This window comes from Accipiter gentilis, unplaced genomic scaffold (genome assembly GCF_929443795.1).
Source record: "Accipiter gentilis unplaced genomic scaffold, bAccGen1.1, whole genome shotgun sequence".
In the NCBI taxonomy this organism is placed as follows: domain Eukaryota; kingdom Metazoa; phylum Chordata; class Aves; order Accipitriformes; family Accipitridae; genus Astur; species Astur gentilis.
The window spans coordinates 208,662-226,048 of NW_026060914.1; the positions used below are offsets into that span (position 1 = coordinate 208,662).

General features: G+C 44.5%; 1 protein-coding gene and 1 long non-coding RNA gene across 11 annotated transcripts in view; one reads left to right on the forward strand and one right to left on the reverse strand.

The window, feature by feature from the left end:
- LOC126037103 (uncharacterized) overlaps nucleotides 1–3,001 on the reverse strand; it is a 108,916-nt gene extending 105,915 nt beyond the window's left edge. For 2 of the 5 annotated variants that reach the window (XR_007505505.1, XR_007505506.1), the window contains exon 1: nucleotides 2,507–2,998. This is a non-coding gene — a long non-coding RNA (uncharacterized LOC126037103). Of the gene's footprint in view, nucleotides 1–1,648; nucleotides 1,843–2,506 lie in introns of all 5 variants that reach the window. The other 3 variants (XR_007505508.1, XR_007505502.1, XR_007505507.1) reach the window with 3 other exon arrangements.
- Nucleotides 1–17,387, forward strand: part of LOC126037102 (uncharacterized) — a 191,037-nt gene that overhangs the window by 155,350 nt on the left and 18,300 nt on the right. The window lies entirely within an intron of this gene.

Below are 17,387 nucleotides of genomic sequence, written 5' to 3' on the forward strand. Positions count from 1 at the left end.
GGCAGCAATTGGACAAAAAAAACAAAACAAAACAAAACAAAAAAAAAACACAACAAAAAAACCCCATCACATCCTCCATGTCTGGCAGATACGTTCCTGATTTACCCATAAATTTGAAACCTTATGCTGAGATTGATATCGAACACACTGACTGTAGTAAGCAGCATGACAGTGACACCGGTGATTGATCCACATCGGTTAACACCATGGGACAGTAAGAACGTTTGGGTGTCACTAGCTAAAGCTATTAATCAAACCTCTTTTTGTGTGCTTATGTATTTTATTAGGTATAATGTTGTTTTTACTGTGTTTAATTAATTGTGTTCACAGATCTTTGCAAAGGGCAATACAGCAGGTGTTAAAATTTTACCTCAATCTATATACAAACAAATAGATTGGCTGAAGAAACATACACAAAGATCCAGCAAGAAACTAGTTGGTTTGATGGAGTGTTACAATCAATATTCGGCGGGATAACACTATGGGTAATGTCATTGATTAAGGAAGCCTTATGATGGTTGGGTATATTGATATTAATCTGTGTAATAGTTAGAATTCCGTATGGGTGCATGATAAAAGGAGTCTCAAAGCTGACACACCAAGCTCTACTCGCACAAAAAGAAAAAGGGGGAATTGTTGGGAATTGGCTTCATGAAAAAGGACGTGGGTCTATAGAAAAGCTGTGCGAGCAGAGTTCTGTGTGAAAGAATGTCAGTTTGAGCAGCAAGACTAGGCCTTGGCCGAAAATAGCTGGCTTTGCTGATATCAGGAGAAAAACAGGGACAGTGTGACCTTGGCATAACTTCATAAGTAACTTTTGAAGAAGTTCCCATGAGAAAGCTACGGAACATGCATAGCTGCAAATCACAAGTGGGTGTGTTTTAGTAATGAATAAACATTAGCAATTTGCCATTGTTGTCCAGGCCCATTGCCTTTTCCAGTCTGGCCCATTTCCAGCTTGGGGGTGCTCTTAGGATTAGTCTGGAGGCAAAGATCACACTGTTGTGCGATCACACTGCCTCACCGTGGCGTATAAATTCCTAGCCACAATTTCTCCTATCAGATGATTATACAGGGCTTCTGTTCCCCAATGTCTTTTCCTATGTTCCTCCCCTATCAAATGCCATAATAAGCAAGAGGGAACGATTAGCTTTCCCTGTGGGGTATGAGCCCACCCCTCTTCATTATATGACCCTTCTAAACCTGTAATGAGCTTTTGATCTTCCTTAGTGTATTCTGGCTTACCTTCTAGGGAAATCCACCTATCAGGAATTAAGGCCCCTTCTGTTTTTACCTGTGTTTTGGCCACTTGTTTTGCCTCTCTGTCCGCCAGCTCGTTCCCTTTTTCCAAATCTGAGCTCGCTTTCTGGTGTGCCTTAATATGCATAATTGCTACTTTCTTAGGGAGCTGGACAGCTTCCAGTAACTTCAGAATTTCTTCTGCGTGTTTGATATTTTTCCCTTGAGAACTCACTAGTCCTCTCTCCTTCCAAATTGTTCCACGTGCGTGTACAACTCCAAAGGCATATTTTGAGTCTGTATAAATGTTCACAACTTTGCCCTGGGCCAATTCCAGGGCGCGGGTTAGAGCAATTATTTCTGCCTTCTGTGCGGAGGTGTTCCTGGGCAAAGCCCCCGATTCTATTACCTCTTGGCTGGCAGTGACGGCGTATCCCGCGTGTCGATTACTGTTTAGGACGTAACTGCTTCCGTCTGTGAAGCGAGTTTCCCCGTTTTCCATGGGGCCGTCTTTCACGTCTGGGCAACTGGCGTACGTTGCTTCGATGGTTTCCAAACGGTCACGATGTACCGGTTCTCCTGTGTTCCTGCTGAGAAAAGAAGCTGGGTTGACAATGTTAGCGACTACAATCTCCACGTCATCCCGCGCTACCAATATAGCTTGATATCTCAGGAATCTTTGTGGAGAGAGCCAGTGTCCGCCTTTTGCTTCCGGTACTGCTGATACTGCGTGAGACACCAGAACAGTCATCTTCTGGCCCAGAGTAAACTTTCGGGCTTCCTGTGTATTTAGTATCACAGCCGCAACCGCCCGCAGGCATCCAGGCCAACCTTTTGCAGTCGTGTCTAACTGCTTAGAGAGGTAGGCAACTGCCCATCGATACGGGCCCAGGTTTTGTGCTAATATTCCCAGAGCAATGCCCTGCTTCTCATGGGAGTAAAGAAGAAACAGCTTACTCGCATCTGGGAGTCCTAAGGCCAGGGCCGACATCAAAGCCTTTTTCGGTAGCTCAAAGGCTCGTTCGGTCTCCTTATTCCACTCAAGGTGTTTCTGCTTAGTGGCTGTCAACGCATACAGTGGTTTAACAAGCAATCCGTAATTATAGATCCACAATCGGCACCACCCTGTCATTCCCAGAAAAGTCCATAACTCTTCTACTGTCTGAGGTCTCCCAGTTTGACATATTGCCTCTTTACAGGCCTGTCCCAAAGGTCTTTGTCCCGCACTAATTTCATAGCCCAAATAATTCACTTTGCCTTGCATTACCTGTGCCTTTTTCTTGGATACCCGGTACCCCTGAAGTCCCAGGAAATTCAACAGACTCGCCGCCCACGTCGTACAATCTTTCTCTGTTTTGGTGGCGATCGGGATATCATCCACATACTGCAACAGCTTCCCCTCCTCAGACGGGGTTTCCCAGGATTCCAAGTCTTTCGCAAACCGATTGCCAAAAACGGTAGGCCTATTCTTAAATCCTTGTGGCAAGGCCGTCCAAGTGAGCTGGGTCTTTCGACCGCTCTTGGGCTTTTCCCATTCAAATGTAAGTTTTGCCTGGCTTCATGGAGAGGGAGGCAAACGAAAGCATCCTTCAAATCTAAAACACTAAACCAAGTCAATTCAGGTGTTAGCACGGTTAACAGGGTCTATGGGTTCGCCGCTACCGGGTAAAGATCTTCAGTTATCTTATTCACCGCCCATAAGTCTTGGACCACCCAATATGACCCATCGGGCTTCCGAACAGGTAATATAGGGGGATTGAATTCAGACTCACACTCTTTTAATAGTCCCAACTGCAAAAATTTTTCTATCACCGGCCGGATTCCTTCTCTGTCTTTCTTCTTTAGGGGATATTGTTTAATTCTTACCAGCTTTTGGCCTTCCTTGATCCTAACTTCAACAGGTGGAACACTTTTCGCTCTTCCAGGTGCATCGGTAGCCCATACCCCCGGGTACACTTGCTTTAAGATGTCCTCATTAATGATTCCTTCTAGGGGGAGACTGGTTAAGGTTAGGCTCAATATTTGAATATTTTGCTGATCTTTTACCTCCAGAGTAATTTCTCCCTTCTTGAATACAATTTTTGCTCCCAATGGTTCCAACAAGTCCCTTCCCAAAAGGGCCTTTGGGGAGTTCGGCATATATAAAAATTTATGAATGCCCCACTGTTTTCCTAATTTATATTCTAAAGGTTTACAAAACTATGCCTTTTCACTTTGGCCAGTCGCTCCTTTCACCGTGACATAATCATTCCCCGGGGCATCAAAGCCTGATTCAAAACCGAGTATGTTGCTCCTGTATCTACCAAAAATTCTACCTCTTGTTCTGTTTTCCCTAGCTTAATTATAACCAGTGGATCCGCTAGGGTAGATTCCCCAGGTTCTCGTCAGTCTCCCTTCACAGAGGCTACTGTTCTTCCTGTTTGAGCCCTCTGATGCTCCTTGTTCCCTGGGCATTCCCTCTACCAATGACTGAATTTCTTACACAAAGCGCATTGATCCTTGCCCAGTCGGGGCAAGTCTCGTCTAGGCCCTCTTCCCCTTTCTTCCCGAATAACAGCCATTAATTTCCTTTGTCCTTGCCTATATCCTTCTTCTCTGTTACTAAACACCCTCCGTGCTTTTGTGGTACAGAACAGAGATGTAGCAAGAAAGGAAAAAAAAGAAGGGAGGGAGAACAAAGGGAGAGAGACACAAAGACTGGAAGAAGGACAAAGGGATGGCAGAAGAAAAAAATAGTGATAGGCTACAGGACAGAGATGGAGGAGTTCCAAAAAGACACAGGGAGCATGACAGAACGAGAGTGAGAAACAAGGGACAGAGCAGGACAGCACTGGAGGAAAAAACAACTGTGATTGATAGGCTGCGAGAGAGACATGGAGGAAGAGAGAAAAGAGAAGGGACAGCTAGCTGGAGAGGGGGATACAGTTAGAAAGGATGGAAGAGGGAAGGGAACAGAGAGAAATACAGAAAAGATGGCAAGAGGAAGCAAGGCAGAGGGACAGCAATAGAAGAAACAAGGGACAGGGATCTGGACAGATGAAGAAAAAAGCAGGAGAAACATACAACATGATACGATGGGACAGAAAGTAACACAGAGCGTCAGATGATAATAATGACAAGAGATAGAGAGAGACTATGAAAAGCACAGGAGGTTGGAGAGAGAGAGAGAAGACATGAATGAAAAGAGTAGAGAGCACCACAAAGGGTCAGGGAAAGAGAAGGACAACAGAATAAAAAAACCCCTCACATATTACACACATGTTATCCACTCATCAAGCCCATTTCAGAGTTACACAGTACCTCAGCCCCTTTAAGAAAAGTAACACATGCGCCCGAGCCCATTTCGGCGCCGCACCGCGCCCGAGCCCATTTCACGGGTCTCTACCTACAGCTCCAATTTCAAAGTTCTGCAATCACTAGAGGAAGGAATGCACCCCCTTTCCATTAACCCAGCAGCAGCTACATTTACCTCAAGGTATCTACAACTCGCCCTTGGATGCCTAATTCCAACAGACACTTTCACTTACTTCAACAGCTAAGTTTACCTATGGGCACTAAACGCCCATGCTTCCCTCTACGCTTCCCTTTGTGATTGCCATTAGTACTGTAATTCCCACAAGGACACATAATTACCTGTCTTTTTTACATTTTATTTTCAGTGCTTCATTTGGTCCATTACTCATTCCACATAGATTCAGCTATGTCAGTATTTCAATCCAATTCTACAATGTACTTTTTCTACAATATATAGAAAAGACTTATGGCCTCACTCGTCAAATATTTGACACTATTAGATTTAGTCCTCTTTTAATCACTATTTTTACAAATACATGTAAACTCCAAAAATTTAGCATTACCTGAAGAAGAAATGCCACTATTTAGTACCTGCAATGCTCTACGGAGTGGTCTTTTCCACATTCCTCGCTCCCATTACATACATCGCTGCACATCCAGAAGTTTTACTCCCTGAGGTGACATTACCGCCATGATCCCTGTTCCCGGGCACCAAACGAGTGACCTCCAATCATCTTGACAGACCGTCCACTTCCACACCTCGACACAAAACCAGAAATTGAAAAATATCATTACATCACAAGCTACAAAGAGCAACCAAATATTTTACAAACCCACCACAGACAAATACAGTTACACTCACGCACTTCACAACCCTGGCCTACTCCATGCTGGCCATCTAGTCCAACTCCCCCCACAAAATCCTCAACTGTCTTCCAAAGACCATCCACCGAACAACATATCTCTCTGTGCTGACTGGCAATTACCAGGTTCCAGGGGAGCGCTCCACAGGAACACCGTTCCCGGGAGCCTTGGAAAAAAAAAACAAAAAAAAAAAAAAAACCACAAACAAAAAAAATCGCCCTGCCTTTGAAAACCCAGGCCCGAGGCAGACCCCAGTCCAAACATTGGCAATCAACATTGCCTCATGGAGCAGCTGGGACCAGGGAAAAGAAAAAATAAATGGGGCAGGGGAGGACACACCAAAAACCAACCCATATCCCAGCTGGGGTTTTTTATTCTAAGTTTGGGTTTTTTTTCCTAATTCCCTGAAAAACATCTCAACTCTACATCCAACCTGAAAGGAAAAAAAAAACCAAAAAGGCTTAACCACAGAACCCTACAAGGTTAGAGACATTCACAACACACCACTCGTTCAGATCACATGAACGCCAGCCCTCACTCTCAACTCATCCATCATACCGTCCACAGGCCTCAAGAGGCCGTCACCCCGTCTGCAGCAGCAGGGGCCTCAAAAAAGCACCCTACCTGCAAAAACCCAGGCCCCAGCCCAACCTCCTTCCAACCAACCTCCCCACAAACTGCCCTTCCGTTACACCAACATTTCAACACGCACCATCATCTCCACCATCCGTGCATTTTCAACCCGATAATTAGCTTTCACAGTGCCACGTGTCACAGTCCAACCTCCGTAGCGCCATGTCACCTAAACGCAAGGTTCTTTCAAGCACCTCTCGTGCCCTGTCATCACCTGCAAAAACACCACACAAAGCTTGTCAACAGACACTTCATCCTCGAGAGAGAAGTCCTCCACCACTCCCCTACCCTGCTTCCCACCTATTCCAAAAATAACACATCCTCACAGCCAGTGTCCTCCATGACACTTGAAAAAACCAGAGCATCACAAACACAGAGCTGTCCCAAAGTTACCGATCGCTCCAAGACCCATCACGCTGCTACTTAGACCTCAAGGCCTTGACCATTTCTAGAGACTTGCCACAAAGCATCTGCATAAACAAGATGAACACCATTGCCCAGTTCCTGCCTTACTCAATGCTAGTTCACAGTCCAATTGCAATCCCCTCAACTCTGCATGCAAAGAGCCCGAAGTCATTAAACCTTCTACGCTGCCTCTACAATGCCATACAAGACACACACAAACATAGAGCCATGTAATTCACATGCAAATGTAATGCCATACAAGGCAGTACTCTTACCTCAGTCAAGGCAAAACAACTCAGAGCCTTGCCATACCAGACAAAACAGAACAGGGCCAATGCAAGAGACTCTCACGTGACAGTCAATACAAGTACAGACCAAAACAATACAAAACCAATACAGAACCATAGAAGGCAAGGCAGTCTCAGGTGGCAATCCATACAAGTACAGAGCACTGCAATACAAAACACAATGCAGGGCCAGGCAATGCGAGACAGTCTCACATGACAGTCGATACAAATACACAACAAAACACCACAGGGCAAAGGCAAATACAGACCAATACAATGCAAGAAAACTGCAAAACACAGCAAAGCAAAGCAGTCTCATAGAGCCACCGGATGCATCTTCCTTCAGAGTCCACCCACGGACTCAACTCCTTACAGTGCTCTGCTGCCTTCCCCCATCGCTCTGTGGGACACATCCTGTCCCTCCACATCTGAAAAAAAAAAACCCCAAACATATTGAATGAGTCACCTGGATGCAGAGCAAGAGCTTCACAACTCCAGAGGTCTTGATTCCATCTACAAAGACCATCTGGAATGCAGCTACAGCCTGTCATTTTAAAAACAAACAAAAAAAAAAAAACAACACACAACCAAGAAACAAACAAAAAAACAACACAAAAACCCAACACACACACCCCCCTGCCCACTGTAGGGTTCAATTATATGGAACTTCGTTACTGGCCCTGAAAGTAGCTCATGGTCGCAAGAGAGTTCCAGACACCTTTGAAGGCTCTGAACAGAACAAACAAGAAGATAGAAGAAGAAAGATCCCAATTAGAAAAACACAGGTGCACATTCCACGATAAAGGGAACTTGGCACAACCGACCTCAATTCAGGGGCTTATCTCGACCAGTTGGACTAAGACAAGTTTTGCATGCTCTAACATAGCCAATTATATCCTGTGTGTATGCACGTGTACAGAGCGAGTATAACTAACTGTATCTTATGTTTCTACGCGTGGACAGTATCGATGTAACCAATCACCGCTTACGCTTGTGCGCGTGGACACCACATGCTTGCGTGCAGCAGCCAATCAAAGCTTCTAAACAACTTAGAGAGTTGTGTAAGAATGATCAGCTAAGCTCAATAAAGGGGCGACTTTGATCATCATACTGGTGTTCTATCATCCGGGCCCCGCACGGAGTAACCCTAAACCCTACACCCCACCAACCAAAAAAACCCAGGGCCAAACTTGGAGCCCATCACGTGCAAGTCTTAACACCTTAGAGACTCAAATCCGCTTCACTGCCCCTCAGCAACCCCTGCCACACGGCTCCAATTGTCTCCGTGAAACACTATCGGCACGGCTGTCCGCGCAGGCCGCTGATGGCTACTCGAGCCGAGACGACTGTACAACCCTCGCCTAAACGGTCTAGGCACATCAACGTTTCACCCGTAGACTCTTATCGCTGTTCCACCTACCCCTGACTCCACACCCCCCCAGGCAGAGCAGCTCCAAGCCAAGCACACCGTGTGCGGAACGTCACCACGTGGAACGCCACCAACGAGGTGATTCAACGAGAGAGAAAACTCTCAGCAAGAAGAATGACCCCCGGACGGGAGGCGCCGTCGGGCAAGATGACCTACGGGGCCGCAACCGCGAGGCCAGGAGGCTCCACAGCAGACCCAGAGGAGTCAAACGGAGCGGCCCGTTACAAGACAGCACTGTCAAAACCCAGACGACAGATGCGCCAGAAGCCTGGCGTCGAGACCTAAGGATGTCAGGATGCGGGGAAGAAGTCCCACTCCGAGAAAACGGACGGCTAGAGAGCAGAGCTGCCGATGCAGGCTGAAAAAAATGCTGCCATAGAGCACTGACCGGAACCCACCAAGACCGATCCATGCTTTAGAGCTCCGAGCGCAAGAAAAGAAGCACCCGATTGGCACCGGGCCAATGAGTAAGAGCATTCAAAACCCTAGGGACAGCACCCGAAGCGCATGCCTCGCTCCTCTGGCGCAAAGCGCGACAAGGACATCGAGACCCGAGGAAGGTCTAAGCACACAAGACAGACTACACAAACTACACGCCACCGCGGACACGGGCTGGAACTGCCCTGCCCAGCACACACGGGTCTCGTGCTGAAAAGCAACCCGCTCCCTTCTCCTGCGCAAAGGCGACTGCTTTGGGACAGCCCTCTCTCCTGCGCTAACTTTAAAACTCCTCCCTGCTATTCCCAGCTTTGTCCCTTCCTCTCAGCCTGGTCCCTCAACTTAGCTTTCAGAGGGCTGAGGGTCCAAATCCATCCTCCACAAAACCACACGGGCTAACTGGGATGTTCCTCAAGGGGAACATTGCTCTTCAACATCTGCAATGAAAAAAACAAACACAAACAAATCAGAAAAGGGAGTAAGCATCCCGCTGGCCAACGCCAACTACTTCCCCAACTCCCCCCTCCTCACAAGTGCCACCGTGTTCACTTCCCCGCTCATTCCAGACTCAGACCCTGCAGCCATCATCACTCGTGGTATCTAAGGTACCGAGAGAAACCACGTTAGCGTGGCACTCGTGAGAAGCCATCGGCCCCACACTCCTCCTCGCTAATCCACAGCTCACCTGAAACGCTCATCCAATTCAAAGATAGCCCACACAGCACCTCCACAACAGAAGGTAAAGGCTGAACCGAGCAGCCCCATAATACTTTGCTATTCAACACCGACCCGGCCGACGACCGCCTCACCTTCTCGGACCGCTCACCGGCATGCAGCTTTTCGGGAGACCTTATAGCAGACTTCACGGTACGTAAAGGGTGCCTATAAGAAACCTGCAGAGGGACTTTTTACAAGGGAGTACAGCCATAGGACAAGGCGGTAACGGCTTTAGTCCTAAGGAGGGTACATTTAGTTTAGGCGTTAGGAAGACGTTTCTCACTAGGGGTGGCGAGGCACTGGAACGCGTTGCCCAGAGAACCTGCGGATGCTCCCTCCCTGGAAGCATTCAAGGCCAAGTCAGATGGGGCTTTCAGCAACCTGGTCTTGCGGACGGCGTCCGTGGGGGAGGGTTGGAACTAGAGGATCTTTATGGTGCCTTCCAACCCAAACCATTCTACGATTCTATGACATTCAAATCCAACTGCAAAACTCCTCTGAGAAGGGCTGGTAAACCCTCCTCCCTTTCCCCAGCAGTCCCAAAACTTAAGAAACCCCTTTTCTTCTCCTCAACTGTCAGGAAAGGAACCCCACTGCTTCCTGACACCTCCTGCCCTCAATCTGCACTCCTGAACCCCCTTCAGTGGCTACTCCTCAAGAGCCGCTCTTCTGAGCAACATCCCAAATTCTGGGGGCACCCCCTAACCTACAGCTCCCCAGAGACTCTGAGCTCTGCTACATGCCCACAAAAGAAAGTCAAGTCCCAAGCCTTGTAATCTACGAGGGGCCTGCCACCAGCTGCAAAGATTCTAAGGACAACGTGGCATTCTGTGGGCAATGAGGAAAGGCACCCCAAACCCTGAAGGGCACTGTGCCTCACGGCCCTTCTGCTTTCATCAGTAGTACTAAAACTCCATAGACAAATACATACAAGATGCTCACCCTAACCCCTGCTAAACAATGTCACCATCAGTCCCGTTAAGAGAGATAACAACTTACACAGCAGAACTGTTAAAAACCCAACGTTCCTTCTTCAATAAAGTTGGGAATTGCAGGAAAACACAATGCATGAAGACTAAAAAAAAAAACCAAACAACAAAAAAAACCCCAAACAATGCATACTATTAAACCATCTTTCTACCCCTGAACTGATGCAGAAACTGACACTAGGCCTAGTAGATGTAGAAATAGAACGTATGTTTAGACTCAGTGTATTGCTAAATAAAAGACTCAGGAATTTGTTAGAAGGTTAACAACTGCCTCTGTAAGTTGATTTACGTAGACAAGCCAAGGACATAAAGCACAAGATTCCTGTGTCTGTAATATAAGACAAAATAACATGCCCTCTTTGAGGAGGTATTCTGTTTGATAAGAAAATATGTTCTGTCTCTTGTGGTGACTGAGCCAAAAGCTAGGTGATAAGCAGAGAAGTTGTTTGTGGGGCCCAGAAGGGGATCGTACTGCGCAAACTCGTACAACAAAGTTCAAACAGCGGACAAGTGAGGAAGACTATGGAAGACCACCAGAGGACTCCAGAAGACCACCGAAGACCTTCAACACGCATGCATAAAGGACATTTACATATGCTAATGACTTCTCGGAAAATCAATGAATATGTATATTATTTCTCAGAAATTTTATGAATATGTATGTAAGGCAGGTATTTAACCTATACAATTAGTCCCAGCCAGAAAGCACATTTGGAGGAGCGATCCTCCGTTCTTCCAGCGCTGCAATAAAGAATACTTAACTCCATCACTGAATGCTCATTTCGAGAAACAGAACACTCGAAACAAAATTACTGACCTGAAAAAAAGAAAGGGGGAAAAAAAAAAGCTGCATACAAGTGTGTCGTGGTTTCAGCCCAGCCGGTAACAAAGGACCACGCAGCCGCATATCATGTCTGAATAAATGTGAGTTTAGTAGGTAGATACACATTCAGAAATGCACAAGAACTGAAAGGAGTAATCTGTAACTGGTAGACTAAGAACGCTGCAATAGCATGCAATGTAAATCAACATGCACCTATAGGGAAGGGAAGGGAAGTACAGAAACATTCTTCTGGATTTAAAAAAAACCAAAATGCAGCAATGGTAGGAAAAGGTACTTGGAATGTGCCACTTTCAATCCACTGAAACGACGTCTGCAACAGCAGTAAGAACACTGGCAAACTACCTTCTCGGTTCCACAGGGCCTTGAAACCCATACGCATTGTCTGTTGCCAGTTGCCATTAGGAAACAAAGATATTAAATAGGGCAAATCAGAAATAACTTGAACCAATCCCTCCCACCCAGCTATAAACCAGGACCATATACAGCCCTTGCAGACTACACAAGATCCTGTCTCATTCCAGCCATATCATTAGCACAAGCTGTGCAAACCCATGCAAATCAACAGGTTTTCCAGGCGTAAAAGCAGACTCCAACAGCAGTTAAGCCACTTCTTACAACTGACAATGTCATACTTCCATCACTGATTATAGCACAAGAACAAAAGAGAATGGGTCTTTATTGTCCTTCATGAACTTGAGGGGCTGCAAGAAACCAGTGAAGTTACAAGCCTGGATTCTGTAATGTCGCTATCAGCATAATTTCCAGATCAAAGATCCGGCCTCCTGTTACGATCATCAAACATAATTTTGAGTTCAGGGGACAGGTCATCACAACACTATGTTAGGTAGAGTATAAAACCTTATCATCAGATTCTCAGCTAGTTTAAGTCAATGTATTCTGTGTGTTCCGCTGAAGTCAACGAAACTAAACACACTATCATAGGAAAAAGATATTTCAGCACGCCTCAGACCTGGAAAACTATCTTGAAAAATGCCCGTAACTTTTAACACAAATTCTCTGCACTTCCCACGATCTCTCAACAGCGAGCAGTAGTAAGACCCTAACAGTTACTTGCAACCTATTTCTTGCATAGCATTCATTTTTATTTTAATTTTAAAAGGGGCAACTAATACATAAGATTTTTGCAGCTACTCACAAAAATCAATAAGCAAAGACATTTGTTCCAAGACTTAAATTTCTTGTATAATTTAAAAAACTAGCAAAACTCTGTAAAGTAAAATAGATACATTTACCTACTAATGTAGGAAACTACAGACAAACTTCAGGAAATGACCAAAGGTGCAGAGGATAGGCTAATGCCTATTAGCATTAGGTAGAAAAACAAGGTAGAAAAGGTAGAAATGCCTATTAGCATTAAGGTAGAAGAAGAAGAAGAAGAACAACAACAACAACAACAAACCCCCAGAAGTTCTACAGAAAAATGAGTGAGCAGCCCACAGCACTGGCAGACAACAGATTTTTTTATCCCCGCTTCCTCCACCCCTTCTTCTTACCCCCCCACCCCCGTTTTTTTTTAAAGGAAATAATTATTCTATTCTGAAACATATTGCCAGTGATGCAGTTGAAGCCAAAAGTTTAAATGAGTTCAGGAGAGAATTAACCGAATTCTAACACATGTGCCAACACAACTGCTATAAAAAGCATCTGCATCATGGTGAAATGCAAACAGCTACTCTGAGAACGACACATTATTATTCACTAAATTTGCCTTTTACCCTGTTGTATAGTTACTAATGTTGAAAAGAGTCACTGCTGTGCAAGAAACTAAAACTTACAGCGCTTTATGCTCGGAGAGAACTGTGGCCCATCAGCTCGTGGCTGTGAAGTCTTACAACTTAACACGTTGCAGTTGCACACCAGCAAGTTCTGAGGTGGACTGCCGACTGTATTCAATAGTCACAGCTTATGTAGGAGGATATGATAAACTTGACTTATTTGCCTTTAACCGATGCTCCAAATATGTTAAAGTCGTTCTTAAAGCAGGTTACTGGTTTGATTACCCTTCATACAAAATCCTCCTTCAAATGGAGGTTTCTCTTCTCTTCTTTTCAGATTTAAGGCATGAACAGAAACCACACCTGCATCATCACTGAAATCAGTGCCTATTTTTCAATCAACTTTAGCAGCAGCATCAGAATTCGTCCTCAAGTACCGTTCATAAAGCAAATGCTTCATTCTTCAAAACTTTTTTTAGCAAAGGTTAGTAATGCTGTACCACAGACTCTCACGCCCAGTCACACATGTTCTTCCCGACACTGTTACGCAGCTTAGTATTTTAAAAATCGCCATCCTAACTGCGTACCTGATACTACTGGTTCTCCCCTTTTTAAAGTCTGATGTTAAGGAAAAGCTGCAAGTCCTACAAAACCAGGCAGACTTGCTTGTTCATGCCAAAGAGAAAAAGGTTAAGCATTATTAAAAAATAAGACTATTGCCTACCTTTAAGTATCCATAAAGCTATCAACATGAACCGTATGGTGGCCTGTTAGCATCGCTATTTGAACACGGGCATGCAAAATGTCCTTCAGTTAAATTCCAAACTCTATGAAGTAATTGGTGGGCAATTCCCCAAGGATAAAACGTCTATCAAAAGCCAACAGTAAGCCAGAAATCTCTTTCCGTTTCATAGGGTAAAAAAAAATAAATACAGTGAATCCTGAAAAAAGAAATAGATATTAGACAGGGAACGCCTATATACTTATAGGGCAAGTAATAAAACATTTAGTGTTTTGATTTTATTTTTTTTTATGTCATCACAATAGTTAGACAAACATGGAAACATTTGCAACAGCAATACTTGGGTCACTTTAAAATCTTGGTAACACTGAAATACAGGGCAGCGAAAGCTAATGATGTGGGGAGGGGACTTTAGGCCTTATTATTTTCAGACACATTCACACACACACACATATATCTATATACACACGCGCACTCCACAACTCCAAAGAGCTATCTTAACTATGTCTGCCAGTAAACGGAAATAGTAGGCAGAAAGGAACCATATCTATACTAAGACAGTTAGCTGTGCCGTAAAACTGAAGATCACTGCAACCAGTGCCATCTTAAAGAAGAAAAAACAACCACCAACAACAACCACCAAAAAACCTGAAAGGAACCATCACTGTGCATGTCATAAGCATGAAGTTATTTTAACCTGATGACTACTCTGCTCTATACTTTAAGCATCATGAAGTTTTTATGTGTTTTTAAAGTCTAAGGTTATTATTTTAAATGGCCTACTTGTAGTGGCAGCCCAAGTAGCATTCTGGAGAACACCACAGTGCCCACAACTTCTACAGGTCAGTGCAGTCTGATCAAGCACTACATTTCTAGGGGAGGAAAACAAAAAACCACTACCGCTCATTTATTCAATTGAAAAGCTTATTACCTGCACCTTCCAAAGCAACAGGCTACAGGAACACTGAATGCAAAGTAAACCAGACCCATCTGGAATACTCTGACTCAGTCTCAGCTCCAAGTTACACATCTTTCATTTCGTATTTTAAGGGATTAACAGCATTTGGATGCACAGAAACTGTCTTTACAGTGAAGTCTGCAGACCTCCGAGTCAAAAGTTAAAATGTCTTCCTAAATTATAACAATATTAGCACTTCCTCTGAAAAGGAGTGAAAAAAACACAACCAGGGAAGGAGGAAGTGACACAACACCAAGGGTTTTTTTCCCAGAGATTACAAAATCCTGAGAGAACAAGATGCTTGTGCTATCAGAATAAAAATCCCCAAAGAAACAAAAGAGTTTACCTTTCCCTTGGAAAAGTTACTTTTGAGTCAAGATCTGCCCTTTTTCTCTCCCAAGCATGAAATCTCTCTTCAGCTTAAGACTCTCTTCTACTGCAGTAGAAATTTAGTGCACATGCTGGAACCTGGACAGAATCTTATTTAAAAAAACAAACAATACAATAGTACTACAGTGGCTGGAAATCTTTTACATATTCTGATGAAAAGACTCAACTTATTTCTAGGAAATAAAGTGTTTGGGGCCAAAGCCAACAGATGATGTTCATGTAAGGTTAAATTTTTATTATTTTTTTTTTTTAAATTGATATATTGAAAAAAGCTGGAGAAGGAAGCGGGGACAGAAATGAAAAACCACTCAGGGAGTCAGTGGTATAGACTGTCACCATGCAATCTCAATATTGTAATTGCAGATCACATAGTCAGAACAAGCCAGTCAAAAGTAGCACACTCCCTGGGAGAGGGGCGGGAGTCTCTCTCCCCTTGTCTTTCAAGCCAAGACCCAACTAGCAGAAGGCAGCTTTTCTGTCAGATAAAGCAAGGCAAAAGGATCATGTACAGCAACTTCCTTGCAGCCTCTTGCTCCTGAGCACCCTTCTTCACCTCTTTCTTTCTTTCTCTCTTTCTTCTGGTGATGGGAAGGCAAAGCATGTTCTGTTCCTGTGAGCCCATACTGCTTGTCCCTATAGTCACAGCAGGCACCTGTGATTCCTCTCCGAAGACATTTACGCATAGAAATCAGTTGAGTGGTGTGTTACGGAAGCATAAGCTGCAGTGGACGTGATTTTGAATCAGTTAATTTTGTGCCCACCATGACAAAATAAAACCAGCAATTTCTTACTTTATAGAAATTCTCCTAAAGTAGTAGTTGCCCCCAACAGCTGTCAAGTTTTTGTATCACAGGAGAACAAATGCAGCCAAAAGAACATTTTCTCTAAAAGGACCGCTCCGAACTACACAAGCAGGCAGGCACAGGCAGCTCCCGATTTAATAAAGCGTATGTACACAGCACCACTTAGTGGTGCAAGCGGAGTCACCGCTGACAGGAATGAGAAGCTTGAACACCAACCTTCCCGCCCCGGCTCCCTGGACATGAACGATGTCTGGTCTGTCTGTCCTCACTTGCAAAATACCACTACAATGCCTTTACTACAAGAGAGTACATCTGCCAAGCAAAACAAGTCCAAGAGGGCTGAACCTCAAGGCCAGCAGAACCAACGGCTGCTGAGCATCAAACAGATGCATCCACTCTGAAGAGCTTTCAGAATTCTGCAGCACTCTACCACACGGTTTCTGGCGACACAGCCTGAAGCAGGGTTTAAACAAATGATCCAGCTTAGTATCTGCCTGTAGTGCAAAGAATAGCAATCTCTTGGCCCACGATTTGGGTTTTATATAGACTTGGGCCATAAACAAATGCAACAGATGTAGAAAAACTGAAGACCGACAGCAACTGGAACGTAACTATTCTTTTTCCACTCCATCAACCCGTTGGAAAACTAACTCACTCGTGCACTTACGTAACTGAGCACAAAGAGAACAAAAAGAAAGGCTTTTATTCAGAACAAATTAGTGTGTCTTTACAGGAAAGTAACGGTTTCAACTTACAAAACCAGCATCATCATTAGTGATGCACCTTTCCTGAATAAGGGATAAAAGAAGAGGATAACCATTGCTTTTACTGATACGTTCTTAATAATTAGCTGAGCACTTCTAAAGAGGAAGAACTTTGCTGCTTTCAGGACCGAAGTAAGAAAAAGTCTAAAGCATAGTCTTCCTGACGTGGGAAGACGTGTCCGCAAGAGAGGCACAAGATCCGATACAGAAACGTATCTACGTCTCGCTGAAAATTTGCACTCTAAGCATCACCAGCTTCTGCTTCCAGGGCAGTATACCACCAGCTTAACCGGAGGGTAGTAATTTTACCCCACACAAGAAGTCAGAACATGCACTATCCTTTAAGGAGGCAGAACAATAACCAAAGCAGAAAGAGGCTTAGAAATTAAGGCAAGATGGCACTTGCTCAGACACACAGTGAGGAGGTGCAAGCTGGGTAAGACAGCAAAATGGAGATTGTTCCTCGTTCACACAGAGCTCATTTCGACTCGAGTTGGTCATCCTCTCCTCTTCCCACAAAATTAGGAATGCTTTTACGTAGGAAGTCCTGACTTTGTAGCCATCTATGCCGACAAACAACAAACTATTCTAGGTCTGCTCTTGTGGTATTTAGGAAGTCGCAGAATTCAGCTTAGGGATGCATAATCACAGTATTTAATTACTGTTGCAGTACTGACCTACCTACACCAGCAGAGAATAAACTAAAAATCATAGTGCTTCTGATTTGGTATAAGCCAACAGACCTCCAGATTTTTTTCAGAGCACGTAAAGGTACAGCTCTCTGGGCATCACATGGTAATCATAACTGCCAAATGACTTGACAAGCTTGTAAACATCCAAACTGCTGCAAACACA